General features: G+C 32.7%; 1 protein-coding gene and 2 pseudogenes across 2 annotated transcripts in view; 2 read left to right on the top strand and 1 right to left on the bottom strand.

Annotated features, from left to right (window-relative positions):
- LOC145192628 (FAS-associated factor 1-like) overlaps nt 1–14,994 on the top strand; it is a 92,395-nt gene that overhangs the window by 4,485 nt on the left and 72,916 nt on the right. The gene's annotated exons all lie outside the window — the stretch shown is intronic.
- LOC149894531 (uncharacterized) lies at nt 1,122–3,114 on the bottom strand (annotated as a pseudogene).
- Nucleotides 4,582–12,071, top strand: LOC149894530 (uncharacterized; annotated as a pseudogene). The gene is made up of 3 exons (XR_016454700.1): nt 4,582–5,375; nt 9,309–10,395; nt 10,529–12,071. The product of XR_016454700.1 is annotated as an uncharacterized LOC149894530 (transcript).

The raw sequence follows: 14,994 nt of genomic DNA, 5'->3' as shown, positions 1-14,994 counted from the left end.
ATTTAGTTATGATTTTAGGGTAATTCCATATGAAATCATCCCCAAAAAAACATTTTCGACACCCGTACATCTCAGAATTTGTTCATTTTTGCTTCACTTGCAGTCCATATTAAAAAAATAATAACTACGAAAATTTTAGTTAAAAATACACATGGGTTCCAGAGATATTCTCAGTTGAAATAATGCTGACTCAGCATTTTAGTGATTATATGAAGCGACTACAAAGCAACTTTGACATATAGTATCTTCTTAATGGCTTGGGGAAATTTCCTAAAGTTTGGTACCCCAATAGATTTTAAGTTGAGGAATCCAAAAAGAGCACCCTCAAGACTTGATTGTCTCAGGAAATGCCTCGTTTATCCAATTTTGTTTAAAATTATTGACTTATAAATTCATGATTTTGGGAGGTAAAATGAAGGCTGTAGCCCAAAATCCCCAAAAAAAAGTATAATTGTATATCATTATTTTATCTTAGGTCTACTGAAAAAAATCAGTTTAATCAATTGTCTCTCTAATACTTGATCAAAATATGCATTTAAAAATTGTGTCTTTATAGAAAAATTTAAATTTTGTAACAAAAGCAAATGAAATGTTTTTTAAAACATTTATTTGAATAAAACATCAAATTGTGTTATTTATTGACCAGTTTAGGATGTTTATAGTAATAGGCCAAGTGAGGGCCAGGGGACCTCTGACTAATTCTGCCCCCTCCCCCCCCTAATCTCTCTGGATTTTTTTTTTTTTTTTTTTTTTTTTTATAATGCATTAAATGATATAATGATAAATAATTATTAAAATTCAATTTAAAAACATAGTTTAAGTTTGAGAGACAATTTTTTTTCATTATTTATCTCTTATTTCAAAGTAAGCACTTAAAACTAAGATCTTTTCAGGATTTTCAAAATCATAAATTTTAAAACCAAAAGTATTAAAATCTTTTTTAAAACATTTTAACAATAATATCTTTATGATATTATTTAGAAGATTAATACTAATATAGTCATTCACATAATAAGGTGGACAGTGGAATTTATTTAAACCCTTCTCAGCCTTCCATCCAAGGATTTGAAAAAAAAAAAAGAAGGAATGACTAATTCTAAATGCAAAACAGGTAAATAAAATTACAACAAAGTTATTTTAAATGTGTTTAATTTTTTTTTTTGTAACCAACTGCTTATATTCTCTAAATCTAAATCAGTTATGTTGTATGTACGACCTGATATTGTTGTGGGTGTAGAAATTAGACATGTAACTTCAGAATTGAGCACCCAACACTCGTCATTTCTCATTGGCCAAAAGAAGTTTTTACCTGGTCCATATGGATGCATGAATCTGACTTTTATATCAAACTCACTTACATCTTCAGCAATCCCTACCCACCAAAATCCACCATAAAAACAAGCAATATAATCTATTTTTTTTAATGTTTAATGAAATCTCTTTATTATGTTTGCTTTTTGGAATGATATCAAATATTTCAATACATGTATCAATACTTGTTTTTTTATAACTTATAGTGTTTGAAGCAATTGGAATAAAATGATGATACGTCCTTGTGCCAGGAACTGTTCTTCCACCTAAATATCTTTTTTCTAATTGTGCTAGTGTTTGGTCAATTTGATCTTTAGAAAATAATTTTAAACAAATTCCATTTATCTTGGCTCTACAAAAGCAGTACATTAAATTAACATCTAAAGTCTGCCCAATAGTTATTTGTTTTAGACTTTCTTGGCATACTACTCTTTTAATAGTCCCACCAATTCCATCACAGGAGCATTTACTATGACTGGTAGCAAAAAATACCCATTCAGTGTTTCAATTAAAGTCTTAACTGTGATGACAAAGATTGATAAAGTTTTTAAAATTTTTAAATTGTGCTGCAAAACCATCTGGAAAGTATTTCACACTTGATATATCAGGTAGATTTTCTTTGATATATCTAGTTATATCTTCCTGAGTCTTGTAAATAAATCCTGTGTCATGATTAACATCTTCTGAAAGGTAAAAAAAAGATTTGTGTTTGAGAACTTTTTCCTCTATAAAATAAAGTGCAATTGTAAAAAGTGAACATTGACTTTTAATCCAGTGATAACTTTGAACCTCATCCTGAACAACATATTGATAATTTTCAGCAAAATCTCCTAAAATTAAGCATTCGTTTTGGTTAAGATTTTCTTTACAGTTTTTCAAGTATCTACTTTGTGTTATTGCAATATATGAATGAATGGTAAGGTTGTCAATGCTGTCACATAATAAATCATTAAATTCATCTAGTGGCAATGATTTTAATAGTAGCGTTGTACGATTGGTACTCTGCCATTGCTTGAATGCTACATCTTCTTCTAGTTCATGATCCATAAACTCCTGCACTAAAAACTTTTTAATGCTTCAATACCAGGGTAATGGTTACATTGATGCAACATACATTCTGCATTTTCAAGCGAACAAACAATCAATGCCATAAAGTCTTTATAACTTTTATTCCACCTAATGGCATCAATGAGAAATTTTGTATTTTGGTGATGTATGCATACACATACATTATGAGTAACTGACACATTAGTTGTAATACACCATTTAGGTTTAAGAGTACAAAACTCTGACAAACTGACTTTGATGTTAGGGTAGTTTTTTTAAATGCAACATGTAATTCATAAAGATTGAGTAGCAATAATCTTTTTTGAACGTGTTGGTTTTTCCTAATATTTACAAAATCTTTTTTTCCTGGCATCATTCTTGAAAATTCATCACTTTGATAAAAGTTAATCACTACATTAACTGTTTCTGGTGAAAGTGGGTTTCCATTTGTTTTTTGGGCAATGATAGAGTTCCATGCTCATTTTTAACTTTTCTTGCAGTTCGAACAAGATACTCAGACACTTCAAAGTAGCTCGATATCTTTGTATGTGTCCATGATTTTGGTGCGAGTGTTAACATTTGCACCTTATGGCGATAAAAGTCAGTCCCTAAAATTTTTTTTTCATTTCATGCATTAAAATTTCTAGATCATGGCCATTGTTAATGTTGTTGTTTGAAATGGGGCTTTTTATTTCTGCTTTTAGAGAAATTTTCTTTAATGTTATATGCTAATGAGACCATTTTTTAAACTCTGTCAATAGTGTTCTCAAACTTTTGTTTTGCTGCAGGCAATTTGCTGTGTTTTGAAATACTTTTTAGTTTGACTGGTGAAATTCCAAGCAATTCTTTAGTGGTATCTAGCTTGATTTTTTTTCTCACTTTTTGATTCCCATTCCTCCTGTGAATTTAAATCTCCATCTGTTTCTACAGCTTTTTTGTAACATTTACTGCAGAATTTCCAACCTGGGGTTACATAAACATTATTTTGTTGCAAATATTTTGCCAAGTCTAGGGAAATTTTTATATTACCCAAGAAAGAAATTTAGTTTTAAGTTTTTAAAATAATTGAAAATATAAATTTTTTTCTTGTTTTTCACTAGAAAGATCTTTGAATTGAACAAAACCTTGTTTTCTAGAAAATCCAGTTTTGTGGCAATGAATGTTAAGACTTTTTCTGATGTCACACTTCTCCATATTAAATATGTTTATTATTTATAATATTACCTGCTAAAAAATACAAAAACAATGAAATTCACCATCATTCTTTAAAAAAATACAAACAAGGAAAGTACAACCTTTAAAAAGAACAAAACAAAGCGTTTGCTTGTTTTTGATATAATAAGAGGTAAGCATTCACTGTTTTGAATTGAAATAATGAAAAAATATTGTTTCTCAAATTTAAACTAAAAAAAAAATGTTTTTAAATTGAATTTTAATAATTATTTATCATTATATCATTTAATGCATTATAAAAAAAAAAAAAAAAAAAAAAAAAAAAAATCCAGAGAGATTAGGGGGGGAGGGGGCAGAATTAGTCAGAGGTCCCCTGGCCATCCCTTGGCCTATTACTATAAACATCCTAAACTGGTCAATAAATAACACAATTTGATGTTTTATTCAAATAAATGTTTTAAAAAACATTTCATTTGCTTTCGTTACAAAATTTAAATTTTTCTATAAAGACACAATTTTTAAATGCATATTTTGATCAAGTATTAGAGAGACAATTGATTAAACTGATTTTTTTCAGTAGACCTAAGATAAAATAATGATATACAATTATACTTTTTTTTGGGGATTTTGGGCTACAGCCTTCATTTTACCTCCCAAAATCATGAATTTATAAGTCAATAATTTTAAACAAAATTGGATAAACGAGGCATTTCCTGAGACAATCAAGTCTTGAGGGTGTCTTTTTGGATTCCTCAACTTAAAATCTATTGGGGTGCCAAACTTTAGGAAATTTCCCCAAGCCATTAAGAAGATACTATATGTCAAAGTTGCTTTGTAGTCGCTTCATATAATCACTAAAATGCTGAGTCAGCATTATTTTAACTGACAATATCTCTGGAACCCATGTGTATTTTTAACTAAAATTTTCGTAGTTATTATTTTTTTAATATGGACTGCAAGTGAAGTAAAAATGAACAAATTCTGAGATGTACGGGTGCCATGGTCTGGATGATTTCATATGGAATGACCCTTTATTAAACTTAGACATTCATAATTTTCTCCAAAAAAACAATCTTAGTATTTCAAAACAAAATATTAATGAAGATATATTGAAATTTATTCAGCCAAAATTTGCTGATTTTAAAAACATTGATTTTAGACGTGCTGTTCAATGATTTGTTTACTTATATAAAAAAAAGTGGAAATCTGCAAACTATGCTGTCAACAATTTTGAAAAGAAGTTTGTGAACTGGCTTAATGAATATTTAATTGTCAGAAAAAAAAGACAATGAACCAACTGTAAGTAGACATGGTTGGAAACCAGTTGCATTTGATAATAGTTCTAATAAAACTAAAAAACGGTGTGCATCTTGTTTAATTGAATCTCATTCATCCAATGAATTATTTTTTGCTGCTAATAAAAAATTTAGAGATGAATCTATTGTTATTGCTGCGAAGAATGTTTTAAATATTTTAAATACAGATAAAGCAACTAAATATTCAGCAGGCAAAGCACTGGCTTTAATAATTGATGCAAGTCTGATAAAAGCTTCCTATCAATTGATTAGAAGCAAAGTCTTGGAGAAAGAATATAACATCTACCCCGCTTACATTGATGTCAGAGATGCAAAATTGAAATGTTATCTTGCAAACATAACAGTGGAGGACTATTTAGCTTCAGTTCCTTTAAAAGATTTAATGATTCATACTTTGCGAAGAATCTATGCAGTTCATGAACCTGTGCTAAGGTATTTGGTATTGAACAACAAAGCAATAAAAGCAATGACACTAAGGTGTAAAGCTGGTTTTGATGGTGCCACTGGCCAAACATTTATAAACAAGTTGTAGTTGCGTCATTGTGTAATTCATTGTGCACAATGAATATGTAGTTCAATGACTATATATGGCTTGTTGTGCATAATTCATTGTGCACAATGAATTTAAAAATGATTTTTAAATTGTAAAAGCGGGTGAACATGATGAGAAAATATACAGCAAACATAGAATTTAGTTGTCTTGATATTACAAGCTATTTCGGCAATGAGTATTGTTATAAAGTTCGCGGATTTGGTGTCGCAGTACGATGGTTCGGGTGAATTTTCAGAATGGATACAGAAGTTGGAACTGGTAGCAAAACTTTAAAAAGTTGACGAGCTGAATGTGGTGCTCCCCTTATTTCTTTCTGGCGGAGCGTTTGCCGTTTATCAAGGACTCAGTGATGAGATAAAAGAAGACTACAATGAAGTGAAAAATGCACTGACTACTGCCTTCTCTGCTTCTCCGCTAACAGCATACGAAGAGTTCGTGAATCGTCGTCTTAAGGAAAACGAGTCCGTTGACGTATATCTCGCAGAATTAACAAGGCTGAGCAAGCTAATATCGTCTCACGTAAGCGAAGAGTGGATAAGGTGCGCATTTATTCTCGGATTACCTGACGAAGCAAGAAAACAACTCCAAACAGCACTCTCGACATCAACAATGTCGCTGCACCAAATCGCTGAAAAAGCAAGAAGTTTGGTAATCTTGCGTTGTAAAGAATCGTGTTTTGTTAGTCGCGTGAATCTTGGTGCTATTGGTCCAAGAAAGGTTCCTCAAGGAAACGGAAAAAAGACCATGACTTGCTACCGATGCGGTGAGGAGGGACATATCAGTCGAAATTGCAGCGAAGGAATTGAGAAGAAGAAGTGTTTTGTGTGTGGAATGGACAACCACCTGGCCCTGAACTGTTACAAAAAGTGTACGAACTCAAAAAACATGGAAGGGAAGCCACCCGTCTATGCGCGAGCGGCTTCCCACGAAATATAAAACCACCAACTCTCTGTGTTTATGTCAATGGAAGAAAAATAAAAGCATTGTTGGATACTGGATGCTCGAAATCAATTTTAAGTCGGGATATCGTAAACGCAAAAAATGTCAAACACGCAAGACAAAAGGTCGTGATGATGAATGGAAAGTCAATTGAAGTAAAACACCAGATTGTTGTTAATCTTTCTATAAATAACACTACCATCGATTTGGAATGCCTGGTTGCCAACATTGTGCCCGAATATCAAATGCTACTTGGTATGGACGCAATACGACGGCTTGGAGGTGTCCAAGTTGGGAGAGACGGCGAAACCATAAACTTCAATGTGGAAAAACTATCTATCAGTGCTACTGCAGTCTCTCAAGAAAAAACGAATGAAGTATCCTCGCCTACTATTCAAAAGCTGATTGATAAAGACTTCGTAGCAGAATTCAAAAATGGTAGCTGGAGCGTGTCTTGGAAGTGGCTGATAGAACCACCAACTTTGACAAACAAAATTCCAAACTATCATATCTCTGATGACGTTAAAAGTGATTATGCAAAGGAAATAAGTGAATGGATAGCACAGGGATGGCTGAAACCATTTGAAGGGAGATGTAATGGCATCATTCCGTTGATGGCAGTAATTCAACGAAACAAATTAAAAGTACGTCCGGTGATGGACTACCGGGAGCTGAATCAATTTGTGTCCAGTCATACTGCAGATGGCGACGTTTGCAGTACCAAACTTCGCAACTGGAGAAAGTTGGGAGAAAATCTTGAAATAATCGATTTAAAGAAAGCATATCTGCAGATTCGTGTCGACGAAGCACTGTGGAAATATCAAGTCGTGGAATATGAAGGGCAGCGTTACTGTCTAACAAGATTGGGTTTTGGTTTGAATGTGGCGCCCAGAATAATCACTAAAATTTTAAAAAAGGTATTATCCGTAGACAAAGTTGTCGAGGCTGGGACGGACTCATTTATTGATGATATCATTGTCAATAATAACATAGTGTCAAGTTGCAGAGTTCGAGAACTCTCGGAAAAATATGGCTTGGATTCTAAGTTGCCAGAAAAACTTGTCGGCGGTCGTGTGCTTGGATTGCGAGTGTACAAACAATGCAACCAAGTCCGTTGGAAACGTGACAACATACCTAAAGTTCCTGAAGGAAAAATGACACGTCGGCAAATCTTTTCTTGGTGCGGACAGCTGACCGGACATTTTCCAATAGCAAATTGGTTGCGCCCTTCGTGCAGCTATCTAAAAAGGGTTTCGAGTAGTTGTGGATGGGACTCTTTTGTGGACGAACGTATTGTCAAATTAGTAAACAGTTTAAATGAAAGACTTACAAAAGAAGATCCCGTTCATGGGTCATGGAACGTCAAAAACACTTCCGAAGCAACAGTGTGGTGTGATGCAAGCAGCTTAGCCGTTGGCATAGTGTTGGAAGTGGCTGGGGAAATAGTAGAAGACTGTTCGTGGTTGAGGAAACAAGATGATACGGCTCACATTAACCTTGCAGAGTTAGAAGCCGTGATAAAAGGAATAAATCTAGCAACAAAGTGGGGATTCGAATGTATTACCATAAAGTGTGATTCGGTTACTGTTGCCGGCTGGTTGAACTCCTTAATTATCGGTGACAAACCCGTTCGAGTACACGGTCTTGGAGAACCACTTGTCCGTCGCCGGTTGTCGTTAATTGAAGACCTTGTGAAGGAGTGCGGTATAAAATTAAAACTTTTTCTGGTAAAGTCGGCAGAAAATAAAGCCGATGCTCTTACGAGAGTACCGCAGAACTGGCTGCATTTAAACCATTCTGCAATGACAGCAAATGTTGTACCGCCTGATGTGAAGTCATTTCATAATCTTCATCATTTTGGAGTCAATCGAACCCTTTATCTGATGAAACAGACATATCCGAAGGAGAAGGTTAGTAGAAAAGACGTTGAATCAGTCGTGAAAAGTTGCGAAAGATGTTTATCGGTGGATCCTGCGCCAATAAAGTGGGAAGAAGGAAATCTTGAAGTTGGAAAGAGTTGGCACCGTTTAGCAATCGATGTAACCCACTATAAATCAGAGAATTATTTGTCTATTATTGACTGTGGAAAAAGAAGCAAGTTTGCAATTTGGAGAAAGCTACAGAATGAGAAAGAAACAACAGTGTGTTTCCATTTGGAAGAAATATTTCGAGAAAGAGGACCACCATGGCAAGATCTATTTGACAACAGCAAGACCTTTCGCTCAAAACTCGTTAGTGAATTATGCGCAGAATGGGGAGTGTCCATCCTGTTTTGTTGCGCTTACAGGCCATCAGGGAACGGAATTGTTGAACGTCATCACCGCACTATCAAGCGAATGGCAGCCAGAAGTGGCAAAGACCGCTAAAAATGGTATATTGGTATAACCGGGCTCCCAGGAAAAATGGTGAGGAAACATCGCTCCCCTACAAAGCTATATTTTGTTATGAGTGGAAACCACACACAATTTCTGCGAAAACCAACGAAGAAGTTCTCCACAATTATTTTCAAGGACAAGAAGTATTTGTAAAACCACCTGACTCGAAATGTACGAACGAATGGAACAGAGGAAAAGTTACAAATGAAGGACGAGGAGTTTCGGTAGAGATCAATGGATTGCCGAGACACATATCGGACGTCCGTCCTGTTCCCATCGCAGCCGATTTGCCTACTAGAGGATCAGAAGAACCCATTGCGGACAACCTGAATCACCGAAAATCGATGCGAATGCGGAAGTTCCCGAATAGATATGCAGACTTTGTGATCTAGAGATCAAGGGGTGTTGTAGTTGCGTCATTGTGTAATTCATTGTGCACAATGAATATGTAGTTCAATGACTATATATGGCTCGTTGTGCATAATTCATTGTGCACAATGAATTTAAAAATGATATTTAAATTGTAAAAGCGGGTGAACATGATGAGAAAATATACAGCAAACATAGAATTTAGTTGTCTTGATATTACACAAGTTTTATCAGAACTTGACATTAACAGAGATTTAGAGCATGAAGAATCATTATTTATGACTTGTCTAGTCCTATTGGATTTGACTGGATTTAACAACAGCAACGAAAAGGTTCCTATTTGGAGAAATCAAAAGTCGTCCTCCACAGCCTATTGTAGACCCATAAGATTTGCATACAAAATGGAATCCAAGGAATCAGTGATTGAAGAAGATCAGTACATTAAAAGTGAGATAGAAAGCTTGGGTATGATTTTATTAGAGGTTTGAGGATCTTCTATTGAAGTGAATTGTATTATTGAACTTACAATAATTGATGGGAAGGTTCTAACGATATTATCTGAAAAAAACAATTCATACAAATGAAGACCACACGGTTAAAACCACAGATGTCCACATTTTGAAAATTTTGAGTTTTAGATATTTTTATGATATTCTAGTACTAAGCTATTTTAATTTAAAAATTCATAACAAAAAAACTATGTTATAAGGTTCGATGGTCATTTTAAAAAAAGGGCAACTTTGAAACAACCACTGTTGTCCAATGTTTACTTGGTTAAAAACGCAGTTGTCCATGTTATTTATAACTAAACCAATAATAATAAAATAATAAGTCACGTGACCAACATTTATCATTTAAAAAAATATGGCGGCAGATAATCTTAACATTCCTTCAGTCACAGAAAAATCTAAAAAAAAGGCAGTCAATGGAAGAAAAAGAGAGTTTACTCGAGATCTGAGATTAAAAAATCATGTTATAGGAATACCATGTAACTGTGTTACTCTGAAGTGTTTTGAAGTTACAATAGATGACAGAATAAAACTTATATCATATTTCAACTACTTGAAAACAAAGGATGAGCAGGATTTGTATATTTCTTCTCTTATTTCTGTTCATAACATTAAGCGTCGACGAAGCAGAAATTTGATAATTGTACAATCTAAATTTCATAGCTATTTGTATAAGTACCACCTGAAGATTGTTAGAGATAAGAGTTCTACAAAAGTATGTGTGTGTATCAAAGCATTTATATCTATATTTGGTTTGACTGAAAATTGTGTAAGGCGAATAAAAGAAGTTCTTTCAGCCACAAGTATGTAAAAGTAAATTATGATATATATATAATGGAGCATTAAAATAATAAGATGTTTTTATTAAGAATTTTTAAGAATGACACAAACTTTGTTTTGTCATGTTATTTCAATTATTTTCTTTTCAATCATTAGGTCTACATTGTAAAGACATGAGAGGACGTCATAAAAACAAAAAGCATGCTTTTTCTGTTGAAAGCATTGATATGATATTGCAGCATATCAAGTCATTTTGAGGACAATCTTCTCATTATGCTAGAACAAAATCTACCAGACTTTACCTTCCAGAAGACTTAAATATTTTTAAAATGTACTGCATGTTTAAAGAAAAGTATCCTATAGAAGTGTTCCTATGAAAGTTATTGTAAAATTTTTAATTCAAAGTTTAACATTTCATTTGGATATCCTAGAAAGGACACCTGCTTATTTTGTGATTTAACAAAGAAAAAAATAGTTGCAATAGATTGTCAAGTACCTATTGACTCTCTTGCTGCTAATGATTTGTTAAGAAACAAAAATGCTTTGAATGGATCCCTTGAACTTCATCAGAGAAAAGCTGAAATGTTTTAACAAAGAAAAAGAGCTGCACGTTTACAAGCTCAGCAAACTTTTGACTGTGCAGCAATCTGCTTTGATTTTCAAAAAAATCTAAAATGCCCAAACATTTCAACTCAAGATGTATACTACTCCAGGCAACTGTCATTTTACTCTTTCAACATTCACATACTTTCTACTCAAAAAGTATATTTTTATTGCTATGATGAAACTGTTGGCAACAAAGGCTCTGATGATGTATGTTCTATGCTTCATGATTTTTTTAATTGTCATTAGCCTAAAAATGTAAAGCATATCAAATTGTTTTGTGATTCCTGTGCAGGACAAAATAAAAACTGGACAGTTTTGCGTTTCTTTTATTATCTAGTTCATAAGATAGAAACGTTTGACAGCAAAACAGTTTCATATCCTATTAGTGGTAATTCCTACATGGAATGTGACAGAGATATGGCTATTATAAATCAAAAGTTTCCAGCAGAAACACCAGAGGATTGGAGGAGTGTTTTCCAGGCATCTCACAAAAAACCAGAGCCATTCAACATTATAAATATGATACAAGAAAAGTTTACAGAGTTTACAGAGTTGAAGTTTACAGAGTTTTTAAAGCCAAGCTTTTTAGTTCTTTGTCCATTTAAGACACGTTCACTCAGAGAAGTTGAAATATCAAAGGCTAATTCTGAACTAATTATGTATAGGGAAAACTGGAGTGGTATATTTAGTTCTATGCGTGTTACATCCCATAGGTCTAGATCATGTTCTGGTTCAATAAGAGGGAGAAGATTGACCCAATCTAAACATGCCTTTGAAGTGCCTGATTAGCAAAAACAAGCATACATAGCCCCTTTGCCACTTTCTTTTGAAAAATTCAAAGACTTGTTAAAACTAAAAAGTTTTATAAGTGAACAAAATAAGTCTTTCTATGATCACTTGCCAGTTGATGACCTACTTGTCCAGGAATCAGAACCAGAGCAAATCTCTGACTCAGAGTAAGAGAATGTAAAAAAATATTGTAAAACTATTTAGAAAACTTATATCTATATATTTGTAGAAATATTTTGTTGGAAATAAAAATAACATTTATTTTTACAAAGGGTTTTTTCTCAATGGGGTGTTTGTCTAGGCTATGGAATTTTAATTCAAAGTGATGGATTACAAACAATATGGTAGATGGGCTTGTGGAAACAATTTGTTGCATGGGTTCTTTTTATAAAGTTTGTAAAAATTTGATGAGTTATTTGATTTGTATTATCTACTACTATGTACTTTTACCAAAATAAGTGCTCTAAAAGGTTACAAGTTTATCTAGTTTACAAGCTGCTGAATTTACAACGGAAAAATCACAGATTACCCGTGTGGTCTTCAAATGCTGTTCATTGTGTGGTGTCTCTCCAAAAAATATGAATAGTCTTGATATCCTTAATATAGATTATACTAACAGAGAGTTTAAATATGTTCTTTCCAGTCTTGATGCATGGATTCAATTTTTTAAGATGGTATTGCACATTTCATATAAAAAAGAAACAAGAAAGTGGCAAGCAAGATCTAAAGAATACAAAGAAAAGGCATCAGTAGCTAAACAAAAGATTCAGGCTGATTTTATGACAAAATGGAACTTGTTGATTTCTGATGGTTCTTGTTGATTTCTGATGGTTTTCTGATGAAGTGATGGTTCTGGAACAGGCAATGATGGCAATACCTCAAGGCGTGCTTTTGCAGCATATGAACAAACAGGTGAAATTCTAGGTATTGACCAAAACCATATATTTAGATTTTACATTATCTTGGTAACGCTCTCTTCAGGATATGAAATAGACTGCTTAAAATTCAAGGATTATTGTTTTGACATTTTCAGACTAAATGTGTCCCTTTATCCATTGTATTACATGGCTCAATCAGTTCACAAAGTATTGATACATGGACAAGACATAATTAAAAGCCTTACATTACCCATCAGACTTATGACAGAGGAAGCTCAAGAGGCTAGAAATAAAGACTTCAAATCTTATCGCAAAAATTTCAGCTGAAAAGCATCCAGAAGAGCAACAAATACTGATCTTATCAATAGACTCCTAGTTTCCAGTGATCCTGTTATTTCATCACTGCGTAAATCAACATCACACCAAACAAATCATAAAGCATTTCCTTCAGATGTTTTCCAATTACTTAAACAATCTTTAAACAATATTATTGTTTTATAATTTTTTGATGTAATTTAAAATTGACAATGTTTTCTTGCACTGTTTTTGTGTTTTTATAATCCCTAAAACATTATTTACCTAAATACTCAATTGTTATTCAATATAGGTGGGTCAAAAATCCGCTAAATATTCAAATATCAATTTACCACTTTGTAACTAAGGAAAGTATCCGATAACTAAGCAATATAAGTATCCATAGCAACTAAATTAAAAAAATTATCACTTTTGTAAGAAGTGTGATCTCATATTGGTACTCGTGCCAAATTTAGTGAATATAGCACTTATAAAATATCTGTAGATAACAAAAATATGTTGTTGCTAAGCAAAATGAAGGTATCCATAGCAACAAAATAAAAAAATATTACCTTCATAAAAAGCGCAGACATATTAGTACTCATACTAGTTTTAGTGAATATAGCTCTAATATTAAATTAGTTACAAATTTTGTCAAATAAAAGTGAATTCTGGTCCACTGTGCAACCTTTAAAAAAGTTCATAAATACTACTGTAATCCAAAAAATGCTTACGGCTGTTTCAAATTGCATGATTGATTGTTCAAAATTAACACCACAATATTCAAACAACAAAGGATGGATGAATGAAGTAAATGCCATGAAACTATAATTTAAATTCCTAATAGATTATCCTGGCAGTAAAATCTGATTTAAATGTTGTGGTGTTAATTTTGATTGATATATTTTACTACTACATGTTTCAGTCCATAAAAATCAATGCAATACAATAGTAATTATAGTAGGAGGTCTTGGTAATATTGCTCAATTGCTTAATATTTGCTCTAACAATCCATTCAGGGGCAAGATATGGAAAAAATGGACACCCTTGTTTATTTCAAGGGGAAAAGCATTTACAGCTTGTAGTGTCATGCTGCTCTATATACTATTTCTAATTGGGTTAAAAAAGCATGAGATGAAACATAAATGGGATAGATGGATGATACCATTTGGGAAGATGAAAGTACTTCTGACACTTGCAGCAGTAGAAATGTAGACCTTATTATACTTTACTTATGGCCATCAAATATCTTGTGTTTTGATAGTGAGAAACCAACATATTTAAAAAACTTTTTTACAAAATCTTTCTTAGTTTTTTGCAATCTCCTAATAATAGCTACCTGACACTTATTTACAGTGTATCAGAATGGATTTGGATGACCACTAGAATACTTTTAGGGTGTTTTATTTGATCTCCATATGTAAATTTTAAAAGACCACTTCTTTTAACTAATTGTTGTTTTCTTATAGTAAACACAACATTGCAATTTTTTTATTTGATAAAAAAACTCTCCTCTACAAATTTTTCATGTTCAATGCTTGCTCATTAATCCATAAAAACCCCTCAAATATTGTCATTAAAAAAAAAACACTTAAATTACATTTTAAAATATTTCTAGTTAAAAGCCATTAGTTGTGTCATACATCCATTTTACTTTTTTCTACCACTTTCTCTGACTGCTTTTTGCTCAATTCACTTAGACTAACAGATAAAAAGATAGATAATTTCATTAGCAACAACACTAGGTTTCTGTCACTGCACATATAAGCTACAAACTCTTAAAAGAGGGACATTTTTACCACTCGAGAGATGATGCCCAATATACTCTCTTTTGATTATATGTTTATAAAACCAGTTCAGGTTCTTGTAATATCCTTAACTTTGAATAATCTAATCACAATAGACTTTGAAAAAACACCTTTGCACCAAAGGTTGAAAGCTAAAATTGTAACTTAAACTTGTAGGGTTGAGTGTTTGGAAAGCTTCAATTAACATTGTGTGTCCTTGTTAATGAGTCATAATTCATTTTGACAAAACACCACATTTACTGGTAAT

Source organism: Hydra viridissima, unplaced genomic scaffold (genome assembly GCF_058129835.1).
Source record: "Hydra viridissima isolate aposymbiotic clone 2 unplaced genomic scaffold, HvirCarnegie_v1 scaffold_1, whole genome shotgun sequence".
Lineage (NCBI taxonomy): Eukaryota > Metazoa > Cnidaria > Hydrozoa > Anthoathecata > Hydridae > Hydra > Hydra viridissima.
The sequence above is the reverse complement of the archived record's forward strand: the minus strand, read 5'-3'. Positions and strand labels throughout refer to the sequence as shown.